Below are 10075 nucleotides of genomic sequence, written 5' to 3'. Positions count from 1 at the left end.
TGGGGATGCACTTTTGAGTGCAGCGTTCCATGGGTCAACCCACTTTTGAGGACTTGGGTGCTATCCACCTAGGAAGAGATGCTACCACAGTAGTGTATGAAGGTTTTTGCAAGCTCTAAAGTAAAGAAACCAAACAGGATCCCTTGTAGTAACTGTATTTGTATGTCAAGATTATCTAAGGGCTTTACTTATTTTTTATTTAACATTTATTCAGTACTATGTGCAAAGTGTGTCTCACAGATGAAGGAGAGTTTAACATGCATTGGATATATAGTTTCACAATATTCAATTCTGCTATAAAAGAAATGAGATGGATGAACTGATTAGAGTCATCAAGCACAGATCAGTGGTTAGTATGTAGAGCATACATAGGTGGGTTAAACATAGGCAAAAAGAGATGGAAGAACCAATAGTATGTGTGACAATAAACATGCATAAGGGGCACCTGGGCACTGACTATTCGATGGTGCATTAAATATCAAAAACCACAAGTCTTTAATCAGGCCACCCATTGGCTCCACACTCTGCCTAAGGAACAAAAACCCATGGGTTTTCAACAGACTAATTGAAAAACTAAAACTATGACAAACTGCATCTGTCTGGTAGAGCAAGTGTGTATCATTGACCCAGGACTCCCTTGCTTGAACCTCGCTCTTGGCCTGGCAGTCCCTTAAAAGGTTAAACAAAATTAGATAGCCAGCAATTGTACTCCTAGGTGAATAGCCAAAAGAAATGAAAGTATATCCACTCAAACACTTGTACACGAATGTTGTAGCAGCTTTACTCATAACAGCCAAAAAGTGGAAATACAACTGTCCATCAACTGATGAAAGGATAAACAGAATGTCATATGTCCATTTAATGGAATATTATTCAACCACAAAAGGGAATGAAATTCTGGGGCTAGGGTTGTGGCTCAGTGGTAGACTGCTTGCTTAGCATGTGTGAGGCACTGGGTTGAATTCTTAGCACCACATAAATAAATAAAGGTCCGTCAACATCTAATAAAATAGCTTTTAAAAAAGGAATGAAATTCTGATACATGATAAGACATATATGTCCTTGAAAATATTATGCTAAGTGGAAAAAGATAGTCACCAAATACTGAAAAAAGTACAATACTATTTATATATAAAATGCTCAGAATAGGTAAACCCATAGAGGTAGATTTGTAGTCGCTGGCCTAGAAAGAAGGGGAAATGGGGAATGACTCCTAATGAGTAACAGGGTTTCTTTTCAGGTTAGTGAAACTGTTAATGAGATTTGACAGGGGTGACAGGTGCATAACTCTGAATGTTGTAAAAACCACTGAAATGTACACTTTAAGAGGTGAATTTTATGCTACATGAATTCTACTTAATAAAGTTGTTTTAAACTAGCAATTCATATTATAGACTAAAAAAGAAAATAATAATGTCAGTACATGTGGAAAACATTTGAAAAAATCCAATGACAATTCTTGATTTAAATTCTTAGCAAACTAGGGAATAGAAGGACACTTTTTTAGACTGTGCGAGAGCATTTGTAGCTAGCATCATACTAAATTACAGACTGAACGCTTTCATCCTAAAATCAGGAATAAGGCAAAGTTGTCTGTTTTCCCCCTTCTATTAGCGAGTGCTGTACTGGCTTGAGTCAGTACAATAAAGAAAGAAAAAGAAAAAAGACAACCATATTAGAAAGGAAGTAGTAATGGAAGTAGTCATGTTCATAGCTGACATGATTATCTATGCAGAGAAACCCCATGACAACTACAGAAATAGTTAACTAGAATTAATACATGAGTACCTGGCATGGTGGTGCACACCTGTAATCCCAGCGGCTTGGAAGGCTGAGGCAGGATTGCAAGTTCAAAACCAACCTCAGCAACAAGGCACTAATCAACTCAGTGAGACCCTGCCTCTAAGTAAAATACAAAATAGGGCTGGAGATGTGGCTCAGTGCCCCTAAGTTCAATCCCCAGTACCCACCCCCAGAAAAGAACTAATACATGAGTTTAGCAAATTTGTTATATATAAATTGATATACAAAAGTTAATTGTATTTTGGGGGGGGTACTGGGAATTAAACCCAGGGGCACTTAACCGAAAGCCACATACCAGTCCCCCTCCCTTTTTTTTTTTTTCCTTTTTGTGGTGCTGGGGATTGCATTCAGGTCCTTGTGCATGCGAGGCAAGCACTCTACCAACTGAGCTATATCCCAGCCCTTTGTTTTGAGACAGGGTCTCACTAAGCTGCTTAGGGTCTTGCCAAATTGCTGAGGCTGGCTTTGCACTCAGATCCCCTTGCCTCAGCCTCCCAAATCTCTGGGATTACAGGTGTGCATTACTACACCTAGCAGTTAATTGTATTTCTAAGGGCTATAGCTATAGCTTGGTGGTAGAGCACTTGCCTAGCATATGTGAGGAGGTCCTGAGTTCAATCCCCATTACTACAAAAAAAAAAAAAATGTAGTTCTATATACTAGCCAATATCTGGAAATTGAAATGTTTTAAAATGCCATTTACACTAATACCAAAAATGTCAAATGAATAGCAATGAAACTAACAAGATGTACAAATTCTATACACTGAGAAATATAAAACAGCTGTGAGAAATTAAAGAAGACCTCAAAAATGAAGAGATATTCCATATTTATGGATCAGAAGATTCAACATTGTTAAAATGGCAATTCCCCTCCAACTTACATATGAATTCGATGCTATCCTAATCAAAACCTCAGTTCTGCTGTCATGTATGACTAAAAATAAATAAATAAATAAAACCTCAGGAAATTGTTGTGTGTGTGTGTGTGTGAGAGAGAGAGAGAGAGAGAGAGAGAGAGAGAGAGAGAGAGAGAATCAACAAGCTAATTCTAAAATTCATTGAAAATGCAAAAAAAGGAGCTGAGGTGGCTCAGTGATAGCGCACTTGCCTAACGTGTGACTCACTGGGTTCGATTCTCAGCACCATATACAAATAAATAAAATAAAGGTCCATCAAAAACTAAAAAATATTTTTTTAGAAAACTAGAATAGCTAGACACCTTTGGAAAAGAAATAGCTTTAATATGATCTACATACTGTGGGGTCGGGCTCCAAATTCCTCAATAGGACACCCATAGCACAAGAGTTAATAACTAGAATCAACAAATGGGACTTACTCAAACTAAAAAGTTTTTTCTCAGCAAAAGAAACAATAAGAGAGGTAAATAGGGAGCCTACATCCTGGGAACAAATCTTTACTCCTCACACTTCAGATAGAGCCCTAATATCCAGAGTATACAAAGAACTCAAAAAATTAGACAATAAGATAACAAATAACCCAATCAACAAATGGGCCAAGCACCTGAACAGACACTTCTCAGAGGAGGACATACAGTCAATCAACAAGTACATGAAAAAATGCTCACCATCTCTAGCAGTCAGAGAAATGCAAATCAAAACCACCCTAAGATACCATCTCACTCCTGTAAGATTGGCAGCCATTATGAAGTCAAACAACAACAAGTGCTGGCGAGGATGTGGGGAAAAGGGTACACTTGTACATTGCTGGTGGGACTGCAAATTGGTGCAGCCAATTTGGAAAGCAGTATGGAGATTTCTTGGAAAGCTGGGAATGGAACCACCATTTGACCCAGCTATTCCCCTTCTCGGTCTATTCCCTAAAGACCTAAAAAGAGCATGCTACAGGGACACTGCTACATCGATGTTCATAGCAGCACAATTCACAATAGTAAGACTGTGGAACCAACCTAGATGCCCTTCAATAGACGAATGGATAAAAAAAAAATGTGGCATTTATACACAATGGAGTATTACTCTGCATTAAAAAATGACAAAATCATAGAATTTGCAGGGAAATGGATGGCATTAGAGCAGATTATGCTAAGTGAAGCTAGCCAATCCCTAAAAAACAAATGCCAAATGTCTTCTTTGATATAAGGAGAGTAACTAAGAACAGCGTAGGGACGAAGAGCATGAGAAGAAGATTAACATTAAACAGGATGAGAGGTGGGAGGGAAAGGGAGAGAGAAGGGAAATTGCATGGAAATGGAAGGAGACCCTCAGGGTTATACAAAAGTACATACAAGAGGAAGTGAGGGGAAAGGGAAAAATAATACAAGGGGGAGAAATGAATGACAGTAGAGGGGGTAGAGAGAGAAGAGGGGAGGGGAGGGGAGGGGAGGGGGATAGTAGAGGATAGGAAAGGCAGCAGAATACAACAGACACTAGCATGGCAATATGTAAATCAATGGATGTGTAACTGATGTGATTCTGCAATCTGTATACGGGGTAAAAATGGGAGTTCATAACCCACTTGAATCAAAGTGTGAAATATGATATATCAAGAACTATGTAATGTTTTGAACAACCAACAATAAAAATTTAAAAAAAAGAAATAGCTTTAAATACTTTAAAAAATGTTTTGAATTCAGGAAATATAAGTTATCGAGACAATGTGGTATTGGCATAAAGATAGACAAATAAATCTAGAAAAAGAGTATGGAAATAGACCTATAAATATGATAGATTGATTTTCTACAAAAGTGTAAAAGTAATTTTGTAGAGAAAAGATAGGATTGTTTTTAATATTTATTTTTAGGTTTTTTTAGGAGGACACAATATCTTTATTTTATTTTTATGTGGTGCTGAGAATCGAACCCAGTGCCTCACGCATGCTAGGCAAACGTGCTACCACTTGAGCCACATCCCCAGCCTGATAGGATTTTTTATACCTTTATTTATTTTATTTATCTTTATGTGGTGCTGAGGATCAAACTCAGTGCCTCATATGTGCTAGGCCAGCACTCTATCACTGAACCACAACTCCAGCCCAGTTTTTTAAATAATGTTAAAGCACTGGCTATCCATAAGTAAGAAAAACACCTTTGATTTATGCCATATGCAAAAACTAAAAGTAGATTATAGACCTAAAAGTAAAACCTAAAACTTCTGGAAGAAAACTTAGGAAACTCTTTGTGATCTTAGAACACCAAAATCACACTCCATAAAAGAAAGTTGATGATGAATTGAACTTCATTGTAATTAAGAAAGTTCTATTCTGTGAAAGATATTGTCAACAGAATAAGAAAGTTTACAAAGTGGAAAAAGTATTTGTAAATCACATATCTAATAAAGGACTTGTTCAGAATAAAGAAGTCTTAAAACTCAACAAGAAAAAAAATGCTCCAGTTTTAAAAAGGGACAAGTGGTTTAAACAGACATTTCTTCAAAAATATATATGGATGGCAAAGAAGCACATTACAAATGCTCATCATTAGTTATGAGGGAAATTAAAATTAAAATCATAAAGAGACACTATTACACACTTAATAGAATGCCTAAAATCAAAAACTCTGACCATATCCACACTGACTGGAATTGTCAGGGAACACTAGTGGAAATGTAAAATGTACAACCACTGGGAAAATAATTCAGCAGTTTCTTAAAAAGTTTGAAAACATACCTTACATCCTATCCATTCTCCCAGGAGAAATACAGGTCCATACAAATACTCATAACACAAATGTTCATGTAAGTTTTATTTCTAACTTCCCCAAACTGGAAACAGGCCAAATGCTTACCAATAGGGAAATGGATAAACAAATTGTGGTATGTCCATACAGTGGAATGCTGCAATCGATACACTCAACATCATGATGACTCTCATAATAATGCTAAATGAAAGAAGCCACAGAATGCTTATGATAGGACTCCAGATATATAGAATTCTAGAAAATACAAGCTTTTCTGTAAGAGGTAGGTAGTAATTACCTGAGAACAAGGAAAGGGATTAAAAGAGTATGAGAAATCTTTGAGGGTTGTGGTATGATCACAAATGTGATTATAGTGATGTTTCATGGGTATATACATGTCAAAATGTATTATATTATATACTTTAAACATGTTCAGGCCAGGTGTGGTTGTGCATGCCTGTAATCCCAGCAGCTAGGGAGGCTAACGCAAGGAGGATCACAAGTTCAAAGCCAGCCTCAGCAACTTACCAAAGCCCTGTCTCAAAATAAAGCATAAAAAGGGGTGGGGATGTAGCTCATTGGTTAAGCACCCTTGGGTTCAATCTCTGGTGCCCCCCCAAAAAAGTTCAGTTTATAGTGTATGCCAATTACTTTAAATTTCTTTTTCGAAAATCAGAAGTTTCCCCAAATAAATAGAGCACCTAAGTTTTACCATATGTCAAGACCTATGCTTGTTGAGAGTTATTGCTTCCTTTCATCTTCCCACTAATCTTATGAAGAGAGTGTTTCCATTAAATAACTCACCCAAGAACGCACTCAAACCACACAGGCCAATGAGATACAAAGCCAAAAATTAAGCCTAGGATGGTTTGATTTCACTACCCTTAATCAAAACCATGATATAACCTCGTTTCATTACGCTTTCAAGGAAGTTGCAGTCCCAGCAGAGACAGACAAAAGAATAATGGAGGTGAGAGGGGAAAATGTAGTGAAGATGAACCCAATCTCTCACTTGCTCTCAAGCTGGGACATTGACCCAAAGCAAGGATAATGTTTCAGACAAAGTTCTGGTGCTGCCATCAGGAAACTAGACAAGGAGAAACAAGGGAAGTTCTACCTAAAAAGTATCATAATAACTCTATATGTCTAATAAGAATTGTAATGCATTCTGCTGTCATATATAAATAAAAAAATAATTTTAAAATAAATAAATATCCCTGAAAGTGCACCTCACGTCTGGGGGTGGGGGGAAGTATCATAATGAGCATACCTATTTCAGGTAACCCCATCATTTAGGGCTCCTCCTTTTTCTGTCCAAGGTATAGACATTCAGAAGCAACCTAGAAAACATTTCATACTTCCAAGGGAGTTTTTAATAGAAGAGTCTAAGGTTTAGAAACTGAAGTGAGTCATTTTGCTGCTTGGTGTTCTATTTCCTCATCTCTTCGATGGGGAATGTGAAGTAGTCATTGCTGTGCTTCCTCCCAGGTTGCACATGCTCTGTCTTGCTGATGTTGATGGTTTTCCCAAAGGGTACTTTACAACTTTGGTGAGCAATGGGAAACATCTAGAAGGGTGGCTTAACTTCTCTCAGCAGCTCTGCTGACGACAAGGAAATGTGCAGATGTTACAAAGCAGCATCATTAAATAACTAAAAAAAAATTGTTAACTGGATGCCTTTATGTTAAGAGTTATTTTTTATTATAAAGTTAATGCAGATTAATTATAGACAGTTTAGGAAATGCAGACTCTGAGGAAAGAGTTACCACAGCAGGTTGGGTTGCTTACACATTCCATGACTCTAAGGGCTCCATGAGTAACCCTTGGCTACCCACTGGGAATTGTTTTAGAGTGTTCTTTATCTCAGTGATTGATGACTTTATTATAGACACGGAGCAATGGACCATGTCGTGCTGGTTTGTCAGGTTGCTTTCCACAAACATCAAGTTTGATGATGTGCACCTGGTTTCATATGTTAGTTCTGAATTTGGGTTGTCATGGCTGGGTACTTAGCAGACTATACCTATGAAACAGTGCCCCATAAAAGCCTTAGACTCTGAGACTTGAACAGGCTCCATGGGCAAGGACATTCCACAACTGTACCTGGAGTCAATTGCTAGAGAGTTCTCCTGTGTGGCTTCACACAAGGTAGGGCATTGGAAGCCTGTATTAAACCTCCCTGGCCCCAAGGGATGTGTTAACTTTTTCCTGCTGTTTTGGCTACACATACATTACTATAATAAGTCTTAGAAGTGAGTATATAACCTGTGATTAAGACTTGTAGGTATTTCTAGAAAATCACTGAATGAAATATAAATATAAACATAAATATAAATATATATGAAACAAAATCTCTCCATCTAGAGATAACCATTAGGCTAGCTTTAAAAACATGATTTGCTCAACCTAATTGTCTTGAAAAATTCTTCTAAATCCTTCTTAATTAAAATGGTAATTAAGTTTGTAAAAAGTTGTATTATGGAATAAGATTAAATTTTATAGAAGTCCTATTTTATTTTAATTTTCTCATAGGTTCTACATTTTTTAAACATTTTTTACTTGTTATATATATATATATATATATATATATATATATATATATATATATATATATATATTACAGTAGAGTGTATTTTGACATATTATACCTACTTGGAGTATAATTTCCTATTCTTGTGGTTGTAAAAGACGTGGCATTTCACTGGTGGCATATTCATACATGAACACAGGAAAGTTAAATCCCATTCATTCTACTGTCTTTCCTCTTCCCATCCTCCCTCTCTTCATTCTGCTTTGTCTAATTCAATTGATTTCTATTCTTCCTTATCCCCTTCCACTGCCTTATTGTGTGTTAGCATCCACATATCAGAAAGAACATTCGGCCTTCGTTTTTTGGGGGATTGGTTTATTTCACATAGCATGATAATCTCCAGTTCCATCCATTTACTAGCAAATGCCATAATTCCATTCTTTTTTATGGCTGAGTAATATCCCATTGTGTATATATATCACATTTTCTTTATCCATTCATCTGTTGAAGGGCACCAAGTTTGGCTCCATAGCTTAGCTATTACAAATTGAGCTGCTATTAACATGGATATGGCCACATCACTGTAGTATGCTGATTTTAAGTCCTTTCGGTATATGCTGAGGAATGAGATAACTGGGTCAAATGATGGTTCCATTCCAAGTTTTCTGAGGAATCCCACACTGCTTATGGAAGTCATATTTTAAGACTTAAGGAAAATATTTACTACTTTAAACAACTTACTGAATTTTGCTTTTATGACATCTGCAATTTGATCCTTAATTTGGAACCTAACTTAATGTTGATCAGTTCCTATGGAAAGAGGCAAGACACACACATTTTTTAATGAATTCACTTTCTCAGTTGTGGGGGCTGGTAAATTTGGAATCTGTAGGGCAGGCCAGCATGCTGGAAATTCAGAGAAGAGTTCACATTGCCACTGTGAGCCTCAAAGCTAAGCCTGGAAACAGGTAGGGTTTCTATATTGCAATCCTAAGAGTGAATTGATGCTCTTCAGGAAGCCTTGACCTTTGTTCCTTAAGGCCTTCAACTTATTGAACAAAGTCAACCCACATTATGGAGGGTAATCGTCTTTACTTGAAGTCTATAGATTTAAATGTTAATCACATCTAAAAGAGAACCTTTGTTTTCTTTTAATAAATGTTACTTTTTATTTCAACTTTTAAGTATGCATTTATAGTGGAAGTTCTTCTTTATCATAAGGAAATAAACTATTTGATAGTAGATTAATATTCTGAAAGGGAGTAGAAAAAATTTATGATTAGACACTTAGACTGGCTGCTGCTTGATCCAATAGCTGGGCATCTTAACACGTAAATAGACTAGCCACATTAACACATAAAATTAACCTCCACAGGCTTGCTTTTTCTTTTTTAAAGAGGGAAGGGCGGACAGAACCCTAAAACCGATTCATTAGAGATGATAATAACCCCCAAATGGGCTTGCCCCAAGTGAACACACAGTGCCATGAGTTGGCAGTCCCCTTGGCTACGTGCAAGTGTGGCATTGGCCAGGAGAGGGCACTGCCTCCCACCTGTGCAGCTATCTACATGGGAACCAACATGATGGATGAGATTTTGACACTACTTTCAATTATTTTTTAAAGTCCCTGATTTAGCTTAGCGCAACCTTTAGTAGCATGTTTGTGAACTTTTAATCTTGATGGGACCAAAGTACTTCATTGACAATACTCAGGCTTCAGGTTCAAGAATGCAAGAAGAAGCCAGGCATGGTGGCACACGCCTGTAATCCCAGCGACTAGGGAGGCTGAGGTAGGAGGATTGTGAGGCCAGCCTTAGCAACTCAGTGAGGCACTTGCAATTCAGTGGGACTCTATTTCTAAATAAAATATTAAAAAGGAATGGGTAGGGATGTGTCTCAGTACTTAACCACCCCTGGGTAAATTCCCAGTACCAAAAAAAAAAAAAAAAAGAATGCAAGAAGGTATGGAATGATTTTGTCCTTTTCCTTTTCTAGTGAGTCACAGCTAGTCCAACCAGGCAGAGCCCAACCAGACAATTTTTCCAGAAGAGGCAAACTCAAGCTGATTCTGAAGGGTAGGGTGTGGGG

The sequence above is a fragment of the Marmota monax genome, unplaced genomic scaffold, assembly GCF_021218885.2.
Source record: "Marmota monax isolate L192 unplaced genomic scaffold, Marmota_monax_Labrador192_F-V1.1 WCK01_AAM20220418_F8-fsc00001, whole genome shotgun sequence".
Classification (NCBI taxonomy): domain Eukaryota; kingdom Metazoa; phylum Chordata; class Mammalia; order Rodentia; family Sciuridae; genus Marmota; species Marmota monax.
This window is presented reverse-complemented; position numbering follows the sequence as displayed.